The sequence below is a fragment of the Hetaerina americana genome, unplaced genomic scaffold, assembly GCF_022747635.1.
Source record: "Hetaerina americana unplaced genomic scaffold, ioHetAmer1.1.p SCAF_38, whole genome shotgun sequence".
Lineage (NCBI taxonomy): Eukaryota > Metazoa > Arthropoda > Insecta > Odonata > Calopterygidae > Hetaerina > Hetaerina americana.
In genome coordinates, this window is record NW_027286963.1 from 4,627,032 (window position 1) to 4,648,911 (window position 21,880).

At 38.2% G+C, this 21,880-nt stretch overlaps 1 protein-coding gene across 1 annotated transcript in view; it reads left to right on the forward strand.

Annotated features, from left to right (window-relative positions):
* The window catches only part of LOC139691560 (cytochrome P450 4C1-like), a 52,545-nt gene that overhangs the window by 15,753 nt on the left and 14,912 nt on the right, over positions 1-21,880 (forward strand). The gene's annotated exons all lie outside the window — the stretch shown is intronic.

Below are 21,880 nucleotides of genomic sequence, written 5' to 3' on the forward strand. Positions count from 1 at the left end.
TGAAAGATTACTTAATGCCATTGACATTGATGAGAGAGGGAAGAGCTGAACGACCCTGAGAATGTCATGGGAGATATTTATAAAAGGGAACATTGCACACACTCGAACAGGTTTTCCGCGGAATCACGCTCCAGGTAGTGACCTCAAAGCAAACGCTTAGGTTTGTGGGCATGCTCATGGGCACGCACAACATTCGGATGGAAAGAATTTATTTCTGTGACCATGGTTTGATTTTTTTTCCGTGTCGATTGCTAACTAGATCTTACGCTGTGAGACGATTTCCTTAATATCTGGTCAATGTTTTCAGATGAATGTTCCCGAAATCGCTTTTGTAAGTACTTTCTCTCTAATGTGGGACTCACTGCGCATTTAATGCTGCATATCTACAGTTTCACAATGCCATACATCACTTCCTCATTTCAACATGAAGTTCACTCTCAAAGCAGATAGAAGAACTGGGATATTATCTTCCATTTTTTCTCCGTAGGTTTAAATTTTTTGTGTGCTTGCAGTGATCATAATTTATGTCAGATTATATCTAGTGCTTTGAATTATGTTAATGCACTTAAAATGATACTTAATTTTCTTTTTACGTGGGCGATTCGAAAAGTAAGGTCCCCTATTTTTTTCATGAAAAATCAAATTTATTCTCAACTTTGCGTTGGAAAGGTTGATCATTTAGCTATTTTTCTACATAGTCGCCTTGACGATCAATCACTTTTTGCATCATTTTATACAGCTTTTTAATACTGGCGTCGTACCTTTCACCCGCCGCGTCGCGAAGCCAACTGAGACTGCTTCTCCGATATAAATTCATCGCCATTTAGTGAAAGTGTACGGTGAGAAGTGTATGTACATAAAAAAACGTGCGGAAGAGGTGCAGGGAGTATTTGATGACCCGGGAAAACGTCCACGATGAACAGCGGTCGGGGCGGCCGAGTTTTCCGGAATCAACGGTGGCTCCAAGTGACGAGATGGTGCGCAATAATCGGAGAATTACCCTTCATGAGATAAAGGAAGGCCTTAATGAACAGAGTGGCTACTTCTCCATGCAGAATATTGTGACCAAGGTCCTTGGTTACAACAAGGTGTCTCACCAAAGGAGTGTGTGTGTATCATGACAATTCACGTCCACATGTACCTCATCAAACGACTACCCATCTCAATTAATTCGGCTGGGATATCGACTACCCTCCTTACAGCCCGGACGTTCCCCCCAGCGACTACCACTTGTTTCCCGCTCTCAAAAAACACCTTGGAGGACAGAAATGCAAGTGAGATGGGGAATTGCAAGAAGCAGTCGTCAGTTGGCTTCGTGACGCAGCGGGATAAAGGTACGACGCCGGTATTAAAAAGCTGGTTACAAGGATGCAAGAAGTGATTGATCGTCACGGCGACTATGTGGAAAAATAGCTAAATGCTCAGCCTTTTCTACGATATACTCAAGTTGAGAATAAATTTGATTTTTCATGAAAAAAATAGGAGACCTTAATTTTCGAATCGCCCTAGTATGTACGAATATTTTTCCTTTGTTGTTAATTACAAAAATACATGGCGGAAATGATGGAAGAAATGCTTTAACAGGCGTGTGAGGAACTAGAGATGGGATTGGAAGTCAGTGTACAGTTCACAAAATCATTTAAATTCACAGATTTTATTTTTATTTAATTTTATAAATGTGCCCTGCAAGCCACCGCTAGGGTGTATGGCAGGGGGTGAATACATACCAAAATAATTTTTACTCGCACATGACCCTACTGCAGTCGGAAAATGTTATTATGATCCCTTTTCCTTCGTTGAAAAAATTTCATCTTAAATCTATCCGTTCTACACTTAATCTCTCTCATTTTATTGACATAATCTCTCCTACTGGAGTACGATGGGGGTAATAATACATTTTCAACATCGCTGCTAACGAGACGTCCTTCCAATTTATGCAAGACATTTAATCTGTAATTTAACCTTCGCTCCATGAGTGATTCACAGCCTGGCTGCTCTAATATTTTGAATACGCTACTAAGTTTATCGTAACGTTGTTTTACAAATCTCGCTCCTCTAGGCTGCATGTGATCCATTTCGGCAATTAATGCAGCTTCGTGAGGATCCCATATACTAGCAGCATACTCTAAATGAGGCCTAACCAGCGACAGATAACATTTCTCTTTGGCCTTTTCATCACATTTATCCAGCACTCTTCTAATAAATAATCCCGGCGGTGTTGAATATTTCTCAGAGGTATCCCGATCCCTACTTAAGGTGCTTTGTGGAGGGCACTTTCAGTGAGTACGCCGTCCGTCGGATGGGACGTTAAGCTGTGGACCCCTTGGCGCCTTTCGTAAAGAGTAGGCTAATGCCGACGCCGGGTTTCTCTCCACCCTTCATCCTTTCCTGTCCATCCCCTATTGCGCAAATGACCTCAGCTGTCGGTCGCCTCCCCTAAATACTACTACGATAAATCCTAATTTTTTATTTGCTTGTCCACATATTCCCCGTATGTGTTTCACCCAGGAGAGATCGTGAGTGAGTGTAACGCCTAGGTATTTAATTGATTCTACATATTCCATTTCGGTGTTCCTGATGCAGTAGGCGTCCGGGTGGGAATTGCTCATTTTCCAAAAATGTATCACTACGCTCTTTTTTAAGTTTAATTATAATTGCCAAGTGTCTCACCAGCGTTGTATATCATTAAGGTCATCTGATAAAGCTGCTATGTCCTTAGGATCACGGATATCGCGGTAAACCACTGCATCGTCAGCAAATAAACTTATTCTACTAGTGGATACGGAGTCAATGCCGTTAACGTAAAGAGGCTCCGATAAAAGATGTCCGATAATACTTTCCTGAGGAACACCTGAAGTAACTTCTACTGCTTTTGAGCTAACTCCATCTAAAACTACTCTTTGTACCTGACCATTCAAAAAGTCTTTAATCCAGCCGCGGATATTTTTATCTGTAATGAGCTTTAACAGCTTTAATCTATAATAAGCTTTAATTCGTTGGCCCAGCATATCTTTCCAAACGGATTGTCATGAAGAATACCTTACTTTGTGTAAGAGGTGCCTTCAAGTTCTAAAGCATCCCAATTTTTTTTCGGGGCAGATGGTAGAAAGAAGGACGAGGTAGACCTTACAATACGCAGGGTGTATTTGTTAATGCAAGACAGATGGCTGCACCGTAAAGTGAACAGGGTTTGTATGGCTACCGCCAGAGTGAAAAGCATTTCATCAATTATAAAAATCTCTTCGTTTAGTGTCAAGGAACAGCGTGTAATTATCCAATCCTCCACTCGCGCGGTTTAGCACGCATTGAAATTCATGGTCAAATGAGTGAAACATGCGGCGATGGTCTTATGGAGTTAAAAAAACCTACTTTCATGGTTGTATAAGTTCAAAAAAGGCCGTGCTTGGTGTGACAACTAACCCGCCGTGTGATCAGTGATTTTCCAGTGGTAAAATGGAGAAGCGTTTTCGTCTGCCATGGAATAATAGCTTTGACGTTGTAAAAAATGTGTACGTCTACAGAAGGATTACGTTGAGAAGTACTAGATAGTAGTTTCAATCTAATTGTGCAAGTAGTTCGTCGGAACGAAATTACGGGACTATAGAACCTGAAGGCATTTCGTAGGAGAACGATGTTTGAATATATATGTATTTGTTTTAATTGAATAATTTGAATTGGATTTAAAAACATAATCACCGGAATGTGCACTTGAAAAAGAAAGTATAGGATGTCATTAATGTTCTATTTGATCATCTGCTGTAATTGAACTAACGTCCGCTATTTTCACTCGATAACTAATAGTATAAAAATCTAATGCATGTGTGAATTGTCCGCCCTGCATGTATGGAATGCTACCTGATGATTAGTGACTGCGTTGAATATAAGCCCGCCCTTTTTAATGGTTTTTCACATTTGTCTTCTTGTTCTTTTACTAAGAAATATTTAGCGGTAGAAAATCCTATGCAAGTATCTATCGTTAGCTTGTCTCATTTATCTAGTCCTAGCTTAATCAAATATCCATCCTTAACTCTAGATACTAGCATTGAGTGAGTGAGTTGACTGTTTGGTCTGATAACAATATGCCCGCTAAGTACACTATTGCTTATAAAATAAAGGTATCACGTACAAAGAACTTAAAATGTTGATTTTAAGTTTTCTCTAGAGCACGCCTATCTCAACTACTGAATGAAATAATGATAATTCCCTCTCAGTTGGCTATTTTGCTTATGCCTATCTAATACAGAGGGCCTTATACAGATCCTCGAAGGATGAGCTCACTAAGCTTTACGAAGTTCGGTTGGGAGAGAATGGGTTTTATGGATAACAGTACAAGCTGATAACCTGTTTTTCTAGTATTAAAATCCATCTATATCAACATAAAAATCCTGCGATTCATCAAAGAGGGTTGTGGCATGGGGTGCAAGTACCAGGTGGAAAGGGTCAGGGATAAGGGAGAGTGTTTAAGGGGTGAGGGAAAGGGAAAAGAGTCCGCTTAAAATCCTGTAAAAGACGTGCATGATGGTATGCACATATATTCAAGTTAGCGGAAACTTACTGTTAAACAAGTTTTCATTGTACCCGCTGCAGAAGTTTCCAGTTACATTAAATAGGTAAGAGCAAAAATGAACATGAACCACTTACATATAAGATAGACCGCCATCATACTAAGACAGACCGTGCAGAATTTGAAGGTATTTCGAAGAGCATTTTATTAACATATAGCCATGTAACTTAAGATCCCCCTCTGACACCACCGGTATAAAATATAATCATGGGTAAACAAACAAGCCTATTAGCTTCTTTATGATACCCATGGAAACTATCGCAATGTTCAATACTCGTAAGAGAAAACGCTGATTTCCATCCAACGGGGTCATTTATGGTTACTTACAGCTATTGCTCTTTACGTACGGGAGTAATATTTCTTTTAATTCCTTTTTTTTCAAGTGAATTGAATTGATCACTTGATGAAAGCCATAACGCACATAACACTAATAACTATCGGCCGTGCTCTAATAGTCACCTAGCAAAATAACTGAATAATGCGTGTGTACTGGCTCTCCTTTACCCTGACTTTCTCAGGTAATAGCTCGTTACATTGAAAAGATTGTATTCCGTATATTTAACATTTTTCAAATTTCAACGGGAACTGCTGCGATCACCATCAACTGTTCTTCCATCCAAAGTTTACTTTTACTGTTCATTCATTTCTACTTCCGCGAATTTTTTCGGCGTTCACATATTCCGTCGAAATTCTTCCGCATGGTCTAACAGTTCCTCTCTCTGTACCGCTTGTGGTTTCACAAAGGAAAACTGGGAAGTAGGAGGAATCTCAGGTACTCTAATATGAAGTCATATCGTGTATCATGATGCGCCCAATCAAGTTGTTCCTTCTTCTTCTTTTTCCATGCCTCACTTCCACGGATAATCATGCTCAAAATACGTTTTAAAGAAGTGCCTAATAAGTTTAGGGGGATTACGACTGCAATATCGTGACTATAAGATTCAATGTGTAACCTTAGTTCATTTATTAAAGATGAGTGATAAAAGGTAATATGACATTCATTAGTGCTTATTTCGTAAACAGTTATCATGCATATATACTGTTTTTAAGCATCCTTAAGGGGTTTTGAGTAATTTTTGAAACGTGCTCCCTAAAATTTATTTTAGAATAGTTCGGTGGCGCCAATGTTTGATGCCATGTAATGTCGGCTGTTTTTTCCCCACAAATTATTTGAACAAAGGCGGATAGATTAAAAATTTTACAGCTCTTATGTAAACGTAGTATCAATTTTTCTCGGACATGTGTTTCTGTATCCATAATTCTTCTGTCGTTAGTCCTCAGCTGTCACGAGTACATATAAATCCTTGATTTTTCGATGCTAATGTCTATAAAAAATAGCTCAGAAAGATCTCGTTTTAGCATCGCTATTTGATAATGTGCACCTATAACTTCAAATTCGGAGTTTTTTGAAAATGAAATAAAATTGACATCTCGTTTTTTGCCATATACCGGTGAAGATTTCTTCTGATAGAATACCTTTTTTCCTCTCGGCTATCTTACTTATTATTTACTTCTTGTGTCCTCCATCATCGCCAATTACACTTCTCAAATAATAAACCTTTACCAATTCTTTTAACTTTTGATTTCTCAGTTTGCCTCTCTCTGATTGTCTGTCACGGATCATAATGTGTCATATTTTAAGCTTCAAGAGGTTTAACCTTTTGAAGAGCTCTATGTGTAGAGGTAATGATTATCGCTCCTGGTTGGTCAAAACATGCTGATAGGTTGAAAGGTAAGAGCTCTCGACCTATCTGCGAGGAACTGCGTCTGTTTCTCTATAAGGAGTAGAATTCCATTGGGGCGGTCATTTATTGTATTGTTATTTCGTAGTCTACCGTTTAAGGTAGGTTACGAATGGACACAGATTGAACATTTCTACACTTCATAGCTTCGTCTAACAATGCACTCTGAAATCCAACAATAAAATGAACCCATCTTCAATTCAGCATACTAACTCATATCCCTAAATTCAGTCCAACATACATATCCTTTTCCTCTCCCTCCCTCTCGTGTCTGACGTCCGTCTCTCCAGATCACAGTCTTCAATATTCCATCGCCACTCAAATTGCTCTACATCGACCTTTCCTACCTCGTTTGAATCCATCCCATAGATCCTCTCTCTTCCCTTCTCGCTATGCCTAGTCCTCTTCGTTTGTTTTCCTCGGTCCTTTTCTCAAAATCCTTACTCAATGTCCCTGTCATAAATTCTCTCCTCCTTGTGAAAGCTCCTTTGCCTAACACAATTTTTTTTCATCCGGACTACTTTCACCGATTGGTTCAAAACACTTCCGAGAAAGGTAAACTGTTCCACCGGCTCTAGTTCATGGCCACCAATTGTTATATTTGACTTATCCTTCCTCTTTCTTGAAAACCTCATTATCTTTGTTTTGTTTGCATTTATTCTTATCTCATAACTATCGCACTGACTTTCCAATGCACTCAGTAATGCTTGCAGCCTCTTGGCTGAATGAAAAACTGAAGCTTGATCATCGGCAATCCTAACTGATTTCATGAATTCCCCACCGACTTTCAATCCTATCTACAGTTATTCCCAGATCTATTTCACCATTTCTCCACATAGAAGTTGAAAAGCACAGATGGTACTGGGCACCCATGTCGTACGCCTCTTCCTAACACTAGCCATTTGGACTCTCCATCCCCCACTCGCATCTGAGCAGTGATGGTTTGACGCTCTAAATATTATTAAGTTAGTGAATCAAGAAAACACCTCAATGATTTTTACATTCTAATAATATGAATGGAAACAAACGAATTGATGACTCCTGACAGCTACGGTACTTGGGTTAATATACGCTATATCCTTGTCATGACCAATAGCTAGTGAGGCGGGGCCTCAGCCGCCGTCATCACACGAAATTCTTGTGATATTTTGGATATGCAGTTTATGTGATGCAGTGGAAAAGAAGGCTCTCTGATGTTTGGGATATGTGCATGGAATGAACTGACGATACTAAGGACATGGAATTCAAAAAATTACAGTAGAGGAATTCAGAAAGGGAGAATATATGCATTAAGTTTGCAAGTGGGGTTAGGTGGAGAGACAGTTGAAATTACTGTAGTGATAGCTGCAGATTAATTTACAGTGTGGGGGAGGAAATTCGACGTAGAATGGCCTTACACGTAGTGGTGAATAGGGAACTGAAGAAATGGGTAGTGAATATAAAGCAGGTGATTGATAGGGTACTATTGGTAGAGATAAAAACAGATTTGACCAATCTGGTGGTAATAAAAGGCTTAGATAACCATGGGAGAAAATACTTCGAGAAACAGGTAGGTACCGGATGGCCATCATAGTTTGACACACTGGGTTTAGGAAAGGCGTCATCAATATGCAATGCTTCCCGTTGGTGAATGCAAATTTGGACCGCGATTGCGTTGCTATAAAATTGAGCTTAAAATTATAAAAGATTTGTAGGGGAATGAAAGTGCTAAAGAGTAATGGCAAATACTTCAGGGGAGTAAAGGAAATATCAAATATTTCAGGGGAGTATTTCAGTTTCAAGAGAAAATAAAAAATCTAAACAAGTATAATAGATTGGGTCTATTGAGGGATTATTGGTAGATTAAAAAACGAAATGTAAAAAGCCGATTCCACCAAGAAAATACAGTAATCTTAAAAAAATCTGAAGAGAATTTAGAAACGATGAATCGCGGAAGATATTATTAATAGGTTGGATGAGAGAAGGAAGTGGAAGAATATACGTATAAGAAGTATATCATAGCATTCAGCCAAGCACAGAGCTAATGAGATGCTTAAAATTGAATGATGAACTTGTAAAACCAATGAAATAAACCTTGTGGACTCTTTTTGCATTTGAATGCTAAGAATTCACAACACATTCTACGCCAAATTTAGGCGAGTAAAACGTGGCTCGTGTGACTTTTTTATTATTAATAGTCTACCAGTTTAGGGGATTTTTGCGATGGACCCTGCCACTGAATTCTACGATGCTCCCAAACCCTGACTAGCATGGCACAAAACATCTTTAAACCCTATTCTACATATTACAATTACTACTTCTTTAACTGTGCAAATTTTCTACCTACCATAATTTCACTCAACATAAGTATTCGTTCCCCCGCCCGCCTCGACTCCCCAGCATTATTCCATCTTTAATTACAGTCTTCAGCATCCCATTGCCTCTCAGTATATATCTCCTGCATCCAATTTCCATGGCTGAAGAAGGAAAACTTAAGAAAGTGTATACAGAAAAACATTATAGAAACTCGCCATTTTGTTTATCTGGTGTGCTATAACAATTGCTATTGTTGCCATGGCACAACCGGGAGAAACTGTAACCAAATTAAAATATGGTTTTGCCAATGGAGGAATGGATCAATATGAATCAAGGATCTATTGCCATCAATGAAAAGAAGGAAACAAACCTAGACAACTACTCACGGAAATACTTTTTTTCGCTCCCTCGATCCTTTCCTCTCGATAAATGATCAGATTAGTTTATGAATGACCAGATTTCCTTACAAAGATAATACTAAATTGTTACTCTCCGAGTTTCCTGACCCTAACTTCATCCTGTCCCCCTGCATACTTTTCATCTCCTTCAGAAGGAAGTCATGTAGAGGGACAAGAGGAAGTTAGACAGTTTCGTTCTTCAGACGAAAATAATGTAGGGGAGCAAAGGAAGCTTGTACAATGCGTGAAACATTATAATGTTAGGTACAGTCGAAAATCTAACTTTAGTACTTCGGTAAAAAACTTTGGCTGAATAGTTCCTTTTCATTCCCTTCTCTAAGATGACCAGCGTCTTTTTCAGATCACCTCTGTCTCTGCCACAACTTCAAAATCTCCTCAACCTCTTATGTCTCGTGTTAAATCACTCCCTATCACACACTCTATCGGTGGCTTTTAGGGTACCATGTGGGAGTACCTCTGTATAGTCGGCAAGATGCATCTTACCAATTTTCATTCCGTGGAAAGAAACACTTCCTTGGTGTAACACTTCAGGAACAAGATAAAGCCTTCAGGCATAATGCCTTAATTTATACCTGGAGAAAACTGTGATTTGAAACGCGCATTGAATTTATTGAAATATTTTTACTTGCAGTAGTCATTAGGAAAGGCGACCGGTAACTAAGGTCATTTGCGCCATTAGGACGGGGCACTCCATTTTAACAGCTCTCTCTCCACATTTGAGTAAGAATCGTGATATAATCAGAAAAAAATCCCGCCACCTCCGAGATTCAAAACCGGGCCCATGAGATGGGAAGCCATTGCATTGGAACTTAGTATTTTATGGAAAAATGCTGAAATCTCTTTCATTTCATTATGAATGCCTTCTACCACATCAAACCGGAAACTGTGAAAACTATGCAATTCAGCTTTGCAGCGTTGGTAAAACAATCAACGTTTTCGTTTATTTAAGTCTTTTTAATACTGACAGTAATGCTAATTTCCGTAATATGTTAAAAAAATATGCACAAAAAATTAAATTTAGATGAGGGGCTCTATCTCAATTTATCAGCCGTGAAGACGACGAAAAATATGATGAAATCTTTATTTAAACTTAAAGAACCAATATTAATGTTTCATGTATGACCTTGTGCATTCCCGGCAAATTGCTCTGGAAAAGACTGTTCGGGTCTTCCACCGGGTAAGTTCTTCTGACCCGGTGGAAGACCTGAATAACCTTTTCTACCTGAATGTTTCACTTGATGGGTTAATACACGTATTCACAGCGGTCAACTTTAAATCAATCATTATATACTCCAGATCAGTAGTCCTTTTCACCTGTAACGGGTACTGTGAAAAGGAAAGTCTTGAACGTTCATAACACGGACCATATAGAACTGAAATAATACGACGGTCATCCGGAAAGTAGTACCCGTTCGTGCCGCATGAAGTGCTGACGACGCGAGTAGCCGCTGGACGAGGTCAGATAGCTTCAGTGGCTTGTCTGCCTTCTCTGAGCCAAGTTGCGTGACGCTAGCATTGCCTGTGTTGTTTCTGTGATTGTTTACAATGTTTAAAAAAATTGAGAACGCCGCCAGTTGTGAAGTGAGGGCAGTGATTAAATTCCTCAATGCAAGAAACGTTCGCCCATGTGATATTCATCGCCAATTAAAGGAGGTGTATGGAGACAATGTAATGGACGAGTCGTCTGTTCGGCGGTGGTGTCGCAACTTCAACATGGGGAGGGGGAACACACACGACGATGAGCGTTCGGGGAGACCGTCTGTCATTACAGACCAACTGGTGAGCTCAGTTGACGAATTCGTGAGGAACGATCGGCGCGTCACAATTGATGACATCTGTGAGCATTTTCCCAATGTTTCTCGAACAATTGTTCATGAAATTGTTAAACACCATCTGCATTATGCAAAAATTTGTGCAAGATGGGTCCCTCGCGTATCTCAATGAGCTGGCGGCGAAGGACTATGCAGCAGGAATACAGAAACTTGTCACACGTTATGACAAATGCCTTAATTTGCTTGGAGATTATGTTGAGAAGTAGTTTAAAGTATCCTCTTTCAAATAAAATTTTTTATGTTTGTTAATATTTACTTTTGTGTCTTTATTTCACGAACGGGTACTACTTTCCGGATGACCCTCGTACATGCATGCCGACCCTATTTTCTTCGATATCAATTGGTAATTAACTTAACAGCACTTGAATTTGATGCATGTAAAATCTACGTAGATTTATGAAGTCAAAACATAAAAAAATTAAAAATTGAAAAATAAATAAAAATTAAAAAAAAAAAACAAAAAACAAAAAAATAAGTTTTAAAAATAAATAAAAATAGTCAACAAATAAATAAAAATAGCAGAAAAAAATAGACATGAAACGAAAACTCAATTTTTAAAAAATCATCGAAAAAAAATCTAATGAAAAAATCCTCGACGCGACATTTTATTTTAATTATATAATCTCGTCCTTGAGTTCGTTTCGAGCACATGAGCCCCCTAGTATCAGTTTAGATTTAAATTATTGTATTCAGTAGAAATTATCCAATTGGTCATGGTTTACTTCTTCCTAGGATCAGTGAAATATTTTGATTTCCTAGGATCAGTGAAATACTATACGCCTGTCTTTCACTCTTCACTTCACTTACACTGGAAAAGTACACTGGTCTTTACGCTTCTTCGTCATTTTGTCCCAAGGTTTCACAATGAAAATCGCTGAAAAGGTCTCGGTTGCACTGGAACGATTGTTGCACTGGAGCAGCGCAAAAAAATTTTAGGGTTTAAAAAAACCCAATCAATTGAGGGCTGACTGGTATCGGTTGTACAATGTTCTATGCTAAGAGTAATTGTTGGGACTACTAGTTCGTTGACTACTAGATTGTTAGAATTTGTTGAGACCTGCAGAAGAATAGCGTAATCTGATTGCAGCTTGAATTTCCATGTTTATAGGTTTTCATTTCTTATTTATATAGGCAAGTTGATTGAATGTTTCAGGGCTTTGAAAGGAAACGTTTCACAATGTCCCGGAAACCAATTTTCAGTACCCACGTAACATTTGAAAGGCTGACGCAAATAAACATAACTGACGATCATTGGACGCCATTTGAATCGATTTCTGTCATAAGTCTAGCTGTAGTTGTGTCATGTTTGGCTCGCTGGCAAAAGGAAAAGACTTGGGCGCTGTTTACATCTTATTGGAGGCAACCGTAGCCAGAGGTCAACCCATTTCACGGACTACTGCATAGAGTTGGTTTCTAACTCATTAAAAATAGGATTCATTTACAATGCTAATGGTTACGGATTACTCATCTCCATTTGTTTTTTTATCGCAGTCGTTAGGTTTATTTCATGATAATAAAAAAATGTCTCATGTGTCTTTTCTCGACAAAACGCTGCTTAAAAGCTGTGAAAAGTTGTATTTCTGTGAGGAGCCAATGAAAAAATTACTCTTATCTCTATCCAAATATAATTTATGTTCTACAGTGAAATGCGGTAATTATGATATATCTGTTACCAGAAATTGTAACTATTCATAATAATATTATCGTTTTATTAATTGCACTTATAATTCTTATTCTACGTTTGGTCATATGTGCCTTTATAAATTGACACTATTGCTGTATGTGGGCAATTTTTCTAAATAAATAAATTTGGAATACAAGGCACGAGGTGAAAGTACTACTTCCTTACAAGTTAAAAATATTGTACTGGGAAATAACAAATATTATCATAGCTATGTAATACTGAGATAGAATAATCACCGTTTTAGTTTTGCCGGTTTTTAGCGATGTCAGAGATTATAAAGCAAGCTCGCCGTTTCGCATTTAATTTCTGTTTCAATCCCCCAAGATTATAAACGACTCTCCTTTGTAATGCTCTGCCGCCCCCCCCCCCTTTTGCGTCACCAATCGGTCATGAACCAGCCACGTGCGTCCGAAATTCGCGCCCCGCCGTTGGCATATGGTTGTCGACAGAGGGTTCCGTTGGCAATGAGAGCACATTATTCCTTCTTGAAGCTGCTTCCCGGGTTCGATGACGTGCACCTTGGCCTAGGCTATGGTCAGCCGCCGTCCCGATAGCCACGTCCACTCTCCCTTCGCCCCCTATTCCTCCTCCCGCTTTTCCGATCCATCCATCCCGCTCTCAACTCTTACCCCTTTCCTCAACACCACACGTCGTCGTCGTGACCGGGGGTCTATATAGCAGGGTGCCTCGGGGCTGGGTGGCTCAGTTTCCAACGCCCGTCCACGCAGTTCGGTTTAGCTGTTCAGAAGGAAGGGGTAGACGGAGAGGGACAAAGATCGAAATTAAAGGGAGCAGAGACAATCGCTCCGTCATGGATCTGCTTGCGGTGAGTAATCGTTGGTTATCAAGGCTAGCGACCCACGGCATCTGAGTCATTTGCGCTTTTGGGTGATGTTTTGGCAAGATTAGGGCAGTGCTAAACGAAAAAGTAATTAAAGGTTGAGAGAAACTCGGCGAAAGCATTAGCTTAATTGCAGAGCTGTTATACTGCACCAACTGGTCTAAGGTTCGGAGTCCCGTCCGACGAAAAGGGCGTTAAACTTGAAGTACAAGTCATTTGAAATACATTTTTTTAAGGGTTGGGCCCTCGAGATGATGAGCTAGTTCTATGGTCACCGCAACAAATCGATCATACCTCCCGGGAAGTGACTCGGTACGAGATTGACGTACTTCTCTAGTGGGGAAATCTGCCGAGGACATTATCATTCTCTCTGTATTTTACCTACCACCCATTCATGTTTCCCAACACCAACGGAGCGTCGAAGTCTCCATGTTTGATAGGGTTTGGTGGACCCTCCAAATGTGTTCAGAATATTATGGCCAGGGAATGAAGATTATGCTTTATTTTATTTATTTGGTACTTTACCGTTTAAGTATGTTTCTGATGGACACAGAGTGAACGCCGCTGGGTTTCTAATTTTCTCTTACGCAAGACACAACAAGAAACCCTGCGCTATAAAAAAAACCCTTCTTTAATTCCGCAAGCATTCTACCTCCCTTCATTTCGTCCAATATCCCTATTATCTGTTTTCCCCATTCCTTGTTTACCTAACATTCTCCCCTCCATCAGTCTTCAACATCCCATTGCCAATCTAAATGCCCTGCATATGCATTTCCTCTGCCTTCTTTGGATTTCTCTCATTAATCCTCTCTTCTCCCATGCCTAGTTCTTCTTCGTTTGTTTTCCTTTCTGTATATTTCACCTTTTCCATCCTTCCCCAAACCTAATTTCAACAGCCTTCAAAACTAAACCTTTCATCTTGCTCCAACGACAGAACTTCCGCGTCGTACAAAACCGCGCTACATATCGAAGTTTTCAGCAATCCTTTCTGAAATTCCATTCCTGGTTTTAACGCTATTTCGTCCTTCCCAGGGTAAAATGATGATCTATTCCCCTTCAAGATTTTTATACACCATAAAGCGTGAGGAAAGGTTTATGTTTAATCTCTGGGTAAAATGTAATTTTCAATTTCACGATGAGTTAATAAAAGGCTATTTTTAGTGTCCAGATTTTCCGAAGACTAGGTTCTAATAATTCTGGCTAATTGAGGAAGATCTCGTGAGCCCAATGCATCTTTGCCATCGAGTCAGTTAAACTTGAGTAATTTAGAATCTGAAATTGTTTTCACCCCTCAGAGTTCATCAAAACTACTCGTATTTTCTTCGATGGCAATTATTCTGGCCTACATTTTTTATTGTTGACCAAGATTACGAGTTTTTCCAATTATTATAATTTTTAAACGTGAGTAGTTAAATGACAGTATATAGGCTGCCACTTATGTGCCTGTATGTGTAATCATGAATTGACGAATGAATGTGCTTTACTGGGGTATCATATTACTGTGAACTTGTCAGTTATATTTGTATTTTAGAGTTTGTAATCATTTGTAATTGCTAGTTGATTTTATGTTTTTCCTAAGCCCTTCTCTAACCTGCTTTCACAGAAATGAGATAAGAAGTATTCCTAAGGTATTTTCATGTGAAGTCATTTTTTTGAATTTGGGCAGTACACTTCATTTTATATCTGCAAAATGAATCCGTAGGGTTGATTAATGCTTAGGAGAGCTTACCAAATGTTGGAGGCACGGTGGTCTTCTAATAGTATGACCGTGAGTGTAAAATTTCTATATTGTTGATATACCGAATATAAATTTCTACTTTTATCAAGAATACACTAGAAGAATAGAAAAGAGTATTTATTACCTTTTTCCAGTAAGCTTATTTAATTTTTGCTATATAAAAATTATTTTAACAAATCTGGTGTCACTAAACTATGGATTTTCACGCAAAACGCTGGAGAAGTATAGAGCAACTAATACCTTGTAGATCTACATCCACGCAATATCCCCCAAGGCACCATAAGGACGTGTGGCGGGGGATGTTATGGCAACAGCCGTATGTGTACCAGTGTTTGCGTATGCATGTATTTGAATTGATGTTAGGTCGTCAACATAAACACTCGTGCAGACACACATTCCTCTATTTTTATCCTGCAGAGATTGACAAAATCATCAAATAATTGTCCTTAGTTTGTTATCAATGGGTGCTTTGAATCGATTTTTTTACGATTACGACGCATCGTGTGAGGGAAGAACAAATACTTGACTCCGTCGGTGACAATGCCTACCTCTCTAATTTGGTCTCGGCGGTTGAATCCATCAATATGATTTGATGCCATAATAATTCCTTCGGTGTGACAAGAAAACTCAGGTATCCTGTAACTTTTTGAATGCTTGTTTTTCCTACCTTATTCGTGAATCGAGGGGCTCATCATCATTTAATTAAAAGGAACCGCCTTTTCGCTGTATTTCCAACCATTTCTCTCTATTCCTTGCAAACTCTTTCATTTTGTTGAATAATCCACAATTCATTCGTCGCATGCCGAAGCATGTGAACTTTGGTCATTTTTTTCTCCTCCTAAAATTCTTCCTTTGAAAAAAGTTGCTTATAAGTTCGTTGTGTATTATTAAATGTCCTGAAAGGTTTTTGTTCTCTTTTAAATTGTGCTTCTTAGGTTCCTACCACCTTCTTTCTTCCCAACTTCCTTCAACAATTGTTCGTTTGATTTTCTTTGGGTTTTGTGATTTTTCTCCAAACAAACGTTCCAGCAACAAGTATTTTATCTTTCTCTTGATTCCCCAGCAATCAAGTTCGAACCCTTATTCCCATGGAGAAGTGATTATTCGTTAGTATGTCCTGTCTTTTTTAAATAACTGTTTTTCCTGAGTTATTCTTTCTTCTAACATCGACCAAGTTTTTGTTTTAATTTGCCGATTGACTTCCTAATAGGAAAAACGTCTTTACTTATTCCATATTGTGCCGTCAATGTTCATGTCCGAACTAATATCACTGATTATTTTATCCATCACCATAGTTTTAGTTTTGAATGAGCTAATTCTAAGTTAGGTAATGCCTAGTTCTGTTGTAAGGTATATCAATCATACGATTAATTTCTTTCTCAGAGCTTGCTAAAATTACGTACAATGTCATCGATAAAGCGATTACTGCGAATGTTGTTTACCTTTTTATTTCTTTTGCTATATTTTCCATCCGCTCTTTGGAATTTTCAAGGAGTTAATTGAATAAGTATAAAATCTAAAACGTAAATTAGTCTTTAATAAAGAATATTAAAAATATTTGATTTTTCCACGAAATAATAGAGTCATTACGACGCGCGTTGGATAACACGACGTGGACTTAACTCGGTTCTTGGAGGCATTTCATTCGTGGAACTCTCGAATCAATTTTTTGGGAAAGAGATTCGAAAACGTAATCTTCAGTCTTTAGTTGGTCGAAAACGTTGAGGGATATTAAAATCAAAAATTTAACAACCTTGATATGGTATGACAATCTATTGACAGTCATGTTATTCCCTCGTTGCAAGCAAATCAAGATTAAACCCAAGTTGATTCTCCACGATTTATATTTTTTCTCCATTTATTTACATTTGAATTCTACTCGTTTCAAGTCATCAATGATTCGAAGTCATTGACTGGCTGCTACTCACTCTCCTTCACATGCTGAGAGAGCCTTCAAGATATTTCTCCGTGACTATATGTAAATCTCAGGGCTGTTTCACCTCGGAGGCACTTGAGTGCCTTTGGGAGAGGGAAATGGTCGTGGATACAAAATCTGAGAAATCAAGATTATTTATTTCCAGGGCAATTTTATAGTTATGAATGAGATTCGTTTGGCTTGTATGAACCTAATGCCAGCATGTCACTGGTGATCTGAACTTCTGCTTGGTCCTAGAAGTTTTTTTGCTCTGAATAGTTGAGCTGTAAATTGAATTCATCTTACGGAATTATAAAAAAGCAATTATTCATAAAAAATAAAATGTTACAGGATCATAAACGAAAGAAATAATGGAAAGTTCAAGTAGCCATTTTTATAAGAATTAGAACTGGAAAAACATTAAAAGAATGTCAGTACAACACTTTATTTTTGCCTAGAAAATAGGGAAGCTGAGGATATGTCGAACAGGATTTTTATAAGGAATTTCATCTCCCTTGATTTCAACCGCGAAGGTAGTCAACCGAACATGTTGTCATCAAAGTTTTGGACTGGCTTATTTTAATAATAATATAAAATATGATACACCAAAATAATATGTGTCATCGATTTTTGATAAAAATATCAGTGACAATGGAAATTTCCTCATGTTCTGTTCTCACGGGAGTTATTAAAGAGCGATTTACCAAGTTAACTTACATTGTGATACGTTTCAATATTTTGCAAAATTTCCATTTATTTCTTTTTGTGCTCAGTTTAAATCTTGATCACTTCCAAACATTGAAATGACCGTTCATTGATCATCATATTATACCATTTTAAGGAGCATCACTTCATGATCTCATTACTTTAGTAATGAGATCATATACTTCCTTCCATCAGGTTAAAACACCTGGGAGATTTTTTTTTCAATGACAGCTGGGTATTTCAGCGTTTTTGAGCCTCGAAAATAATGAGAGGTGTAAATTGTAAGAACTTGGACATATAAAATCCTTTTGCGCGCTTCCATCTGTGAGTGTTAATTTTGATTGATTGCAATAGCGATTGTATAAAGAGAAAATGTGACAAAAAAAACTCTGTGTCAATTGGTAATGTGAGTGAAGGTCATACCAAAGGTCTGAATGAAGGAGGAGGATAGAATATGGGCAAGGTAGCGAAGTACATGCTTACATATGCGTAGTGAACAAAATTGGGGTCTTGAAACTTGAGTTAAAAAAGTGTCAGACCTTGGAATTTTCATTCATTTCCGTGATAGTTTAGTACACAGCCCTTGGGACGTTTGAATGCATCGCATACACCTGGAAAAATTATATCTAAGTATAATGTGTAATATTGAATTTAATTCCTGTTCATTTCATCTACATCTTCTTAATGCCCCGCAAGCCGCCGCAAGGGCGTGTGGCGGTGGGTGTTAGGACACCACCCGTAATTTAGAAAAAATAGATTTCCTAGCAGAATTCTTTCAATCTACTGTTTCAAATTTTAGGGCTTCCTTGGCGGCAGAATTTTACTATATCATTTTACTTTCATTACTCATTTTTTGGGAAAAATCATTTTCTCGAATTTAAATGATAATCATTGAACCTGAATTGAAATCTCTGTAGGGCTAATAGACATAATTAGGAGGATACTAACAAGGCGACGTTGTTTATCATTTTAATTTCTGGTATGGGGCTGTTTCTTCTATTGCGTCAAATAATTCATCTCTCAAAAAGCTTGAATCCTATAACATACTTCCGCCAGATGTTGACATAACTATCTAGTTGTGACATTTGTTTCGTAGGCCTGAAAAAAAAGATACGTAGATCTTTACTACTTCACATGGTCAAGTCAAATAATGAAAGATCGCCTTCAGATCATTACGAAAACAGAATGTAGCAATTGTGGTGAAGTAATAAGATGGTGAAAGAACACCATGTACAGTATTCTTTCTCCTGACTTTGAGCAGTGAAACGTTGTCATGAAAAGTTTCACTGCACAAGTTAGCGCAAACCCATCCAACATAGCATATGAGTCACGGTAACCTTGAACGTAAGATCAATCTTTACGTAGTTATGCAAGAAAAATTACAATTTTTGTTGAAGTTATTATCTTTAATTGGCCCCTGAATTATCAATAATTTGAGAAAATATGCGATTTCAGGTTTTGGAGAATTATTTGTTAGTGTCATTATTTATTGAACATGAACCATATGTTTATTCCGTGAAAGTTAGAAATAAAGCAAGGCTAAAGAATGAGTTAGTGTACTTGTAGTGTGTAGGCTTAGGAGTTATGTAATGTGTACTCCGAGAGTCTATGGAAAAAATATCATACTCTGCTTGACTACTGCCATTAAATGATGACATTCCGTGTAATAACTTTTTAGAAATTTCCTCAATGAAATTTTAATAATGATATTTAATTAATTTAAGCATTTAAAGATCAAAATCATTCTTTTTCATTCCATTCACGTGGTGGTAAGGTTTCTTCCCTTTATTTAAGACTGGAAATCAAATTGTTTTGGGCCTGAGTCTTGTACCTAATGACGGCCAAACACTTTCGATGATTAAGGAACGTTCTATTTTTTTTCAAACATATTAATTGAAATACTTAACCAATTTCACACTTTCACGTCATTGTGTATAATAATGATGCGAAAAACTTTATAAACGAAGTAAATTGCAACTGTGGCGTATCCATTGGAAACTAACGCCTAGGCATCCCTATACATCATCGCGTGGGCATCCCTTATTCACATCAAAAACACAAATAAGCTTAGACCTAACAATTATCATCTTCCCAAAGACAATGTTGTGTCATGATTCGTTCTTAGTTGTCTGGAGACTTTGCATTTAAAACATCACCTTAATTAATACTGAGTAATAATGAAAAACTAAGCTGTAATATAATACAATTCTTGGTGAAACATCTGATATGATGACCCATAAAATATCTTTTTTGCCCTTTTTGGACTGCAAGTAAAATATTGTTAATCATTAAAGATGCTTACGATCGTTACATATAAAGCTGCTTTTTGACGCTTTCTGATGGACGGTTTGATATATTTTGTATTAGTATTATGTTTATTTTTTTAGATTAGGCAACAAATACCGTTTAATTTGGTTAGTTTGTGTTTTTTCTTATATTTTTACTTCGTTCTCTTAATTTTATAAGCAATTATATTTAAAGTACTTCACTATCAGTAATTAAAGTTTCTCTCCCAATATATCGTTTTATTCTTTCGAATTTCCAAAAGAATTTTAAAGAGCAATGTTATATTTCGCTAGTTAGGCCTCATTTAGAATATGCTGCTAGTATATGGGGTCCTCATGAAGTTGGATTGATTGCCGAATTAGATCACGTGAAGAGTAGAGGAGCTAGATTTGTAAAACGTAGTCATGAGATAATCTTTGTGTGTTGTATCTAGGTTATTACATGACTCAGGTAAGGAGTCACTCCCGGAGAAGAAGTTAAATTAAGGATTAGATCTCTAGCATCAATTGGAAAGTCTATTCAGCATCGATATTGAAAATATACAATAAACCCCATCTCCCTACGGTAGTGCTCTCACTAGAGGGATCAATTGGAGAGCAGATAGATTCAAGATGTAGTTTTTACCACGAACGATAAGTGATTAGATTTATTTCATCCGCCCACGCCATGCAGGATTAGTATTTTTCTTTTTTTTCATTCTAAGTCGCCTTGTTAGATTGTCACACCATCTCCTCTTAGTTTATTGTCCTTGTTACTAACAGTGCCTCGCGTATGCCTGGAGAAATATTTGACAATACCGTAGTGCTACCTACAGTTATCATGATCTACAATATTTGAATTATTTTACGCATACATACTGTGACTAAAAAACATTTAATTTTTGATTTTTCATGCCTGGTGTGGAATAATTCCCTGCCACACACCCTAGCGGTGGTTTGCAGGATACCTTGTAGAAAGAGAAGTAGACTACGACGTTAAAGGACACGGTGAAGCAGGTTACCAGTTTCCCCTTTGCGTTTCCCCACTTCGACCTCCTTGGACGTTCGCTACCTTCCCAAGGAAAGACAGGCTGAGGTTCGAAGCCTTTGGCAATCGTGTTCGCGAAAAGCTTAAACAGCACGGGTCGAGTGTTTTATGGAAACTTGCCCCTCATTATTTTTCCTGCTGTTCCGCGCGGCGCGGGCGTCACTCGTGACGTGATAGGCGGGAGCAGGACTGGACGCGTGCTGTCGCTCCGGCCGGAGGTCGGAGGCAGCTGGCCGATGCGAATGACTTCTCCATTTCCTTTGTCGCAAGAGCTAATGGCTGCCTATCAGTTTAAATGAATAAAGCAACGCACCGTCCACATTAGGCTTAAATGTGGTATTTCATTTCATAGTAGCAGAGTTAGGGGAGGCGACCGACAGCTGGGGACATTTACGCCATTAGGTATGGTTAGGTAGGGGGAGTCATCCGCTAATATGCATTACAATGCAACAATTTCAGAGTGTAAAAATCATTCGCCTTGACCGGAACTGGAACATGGATCCCTCGATATCCGGCCGAGTGCTTTAGCCAGTTAAGCTATCGAGGCGCCCTCTTGCGCCGACATCGAGGGATCCGGGTTCGAATCCCGGTCAAGGCGAGTGCTTTTTACACTCTGAAATTGTTCCATTCAAATTAGTATTGTTAAAAAAGAATGAATTTAGATATTAAAGCATTGAATATGTTTTGACCATCTTAGTTATTTGAAATTATTACTCAGGTAATTAAGGTTAAATAATACATTTCACGTCTTCATCAAATCGATATGCCGCCATCGTGTTATAAATACGCATGGCAACGTTGCCAAAAGATTAACTCGTTTGAGGAAAAATATG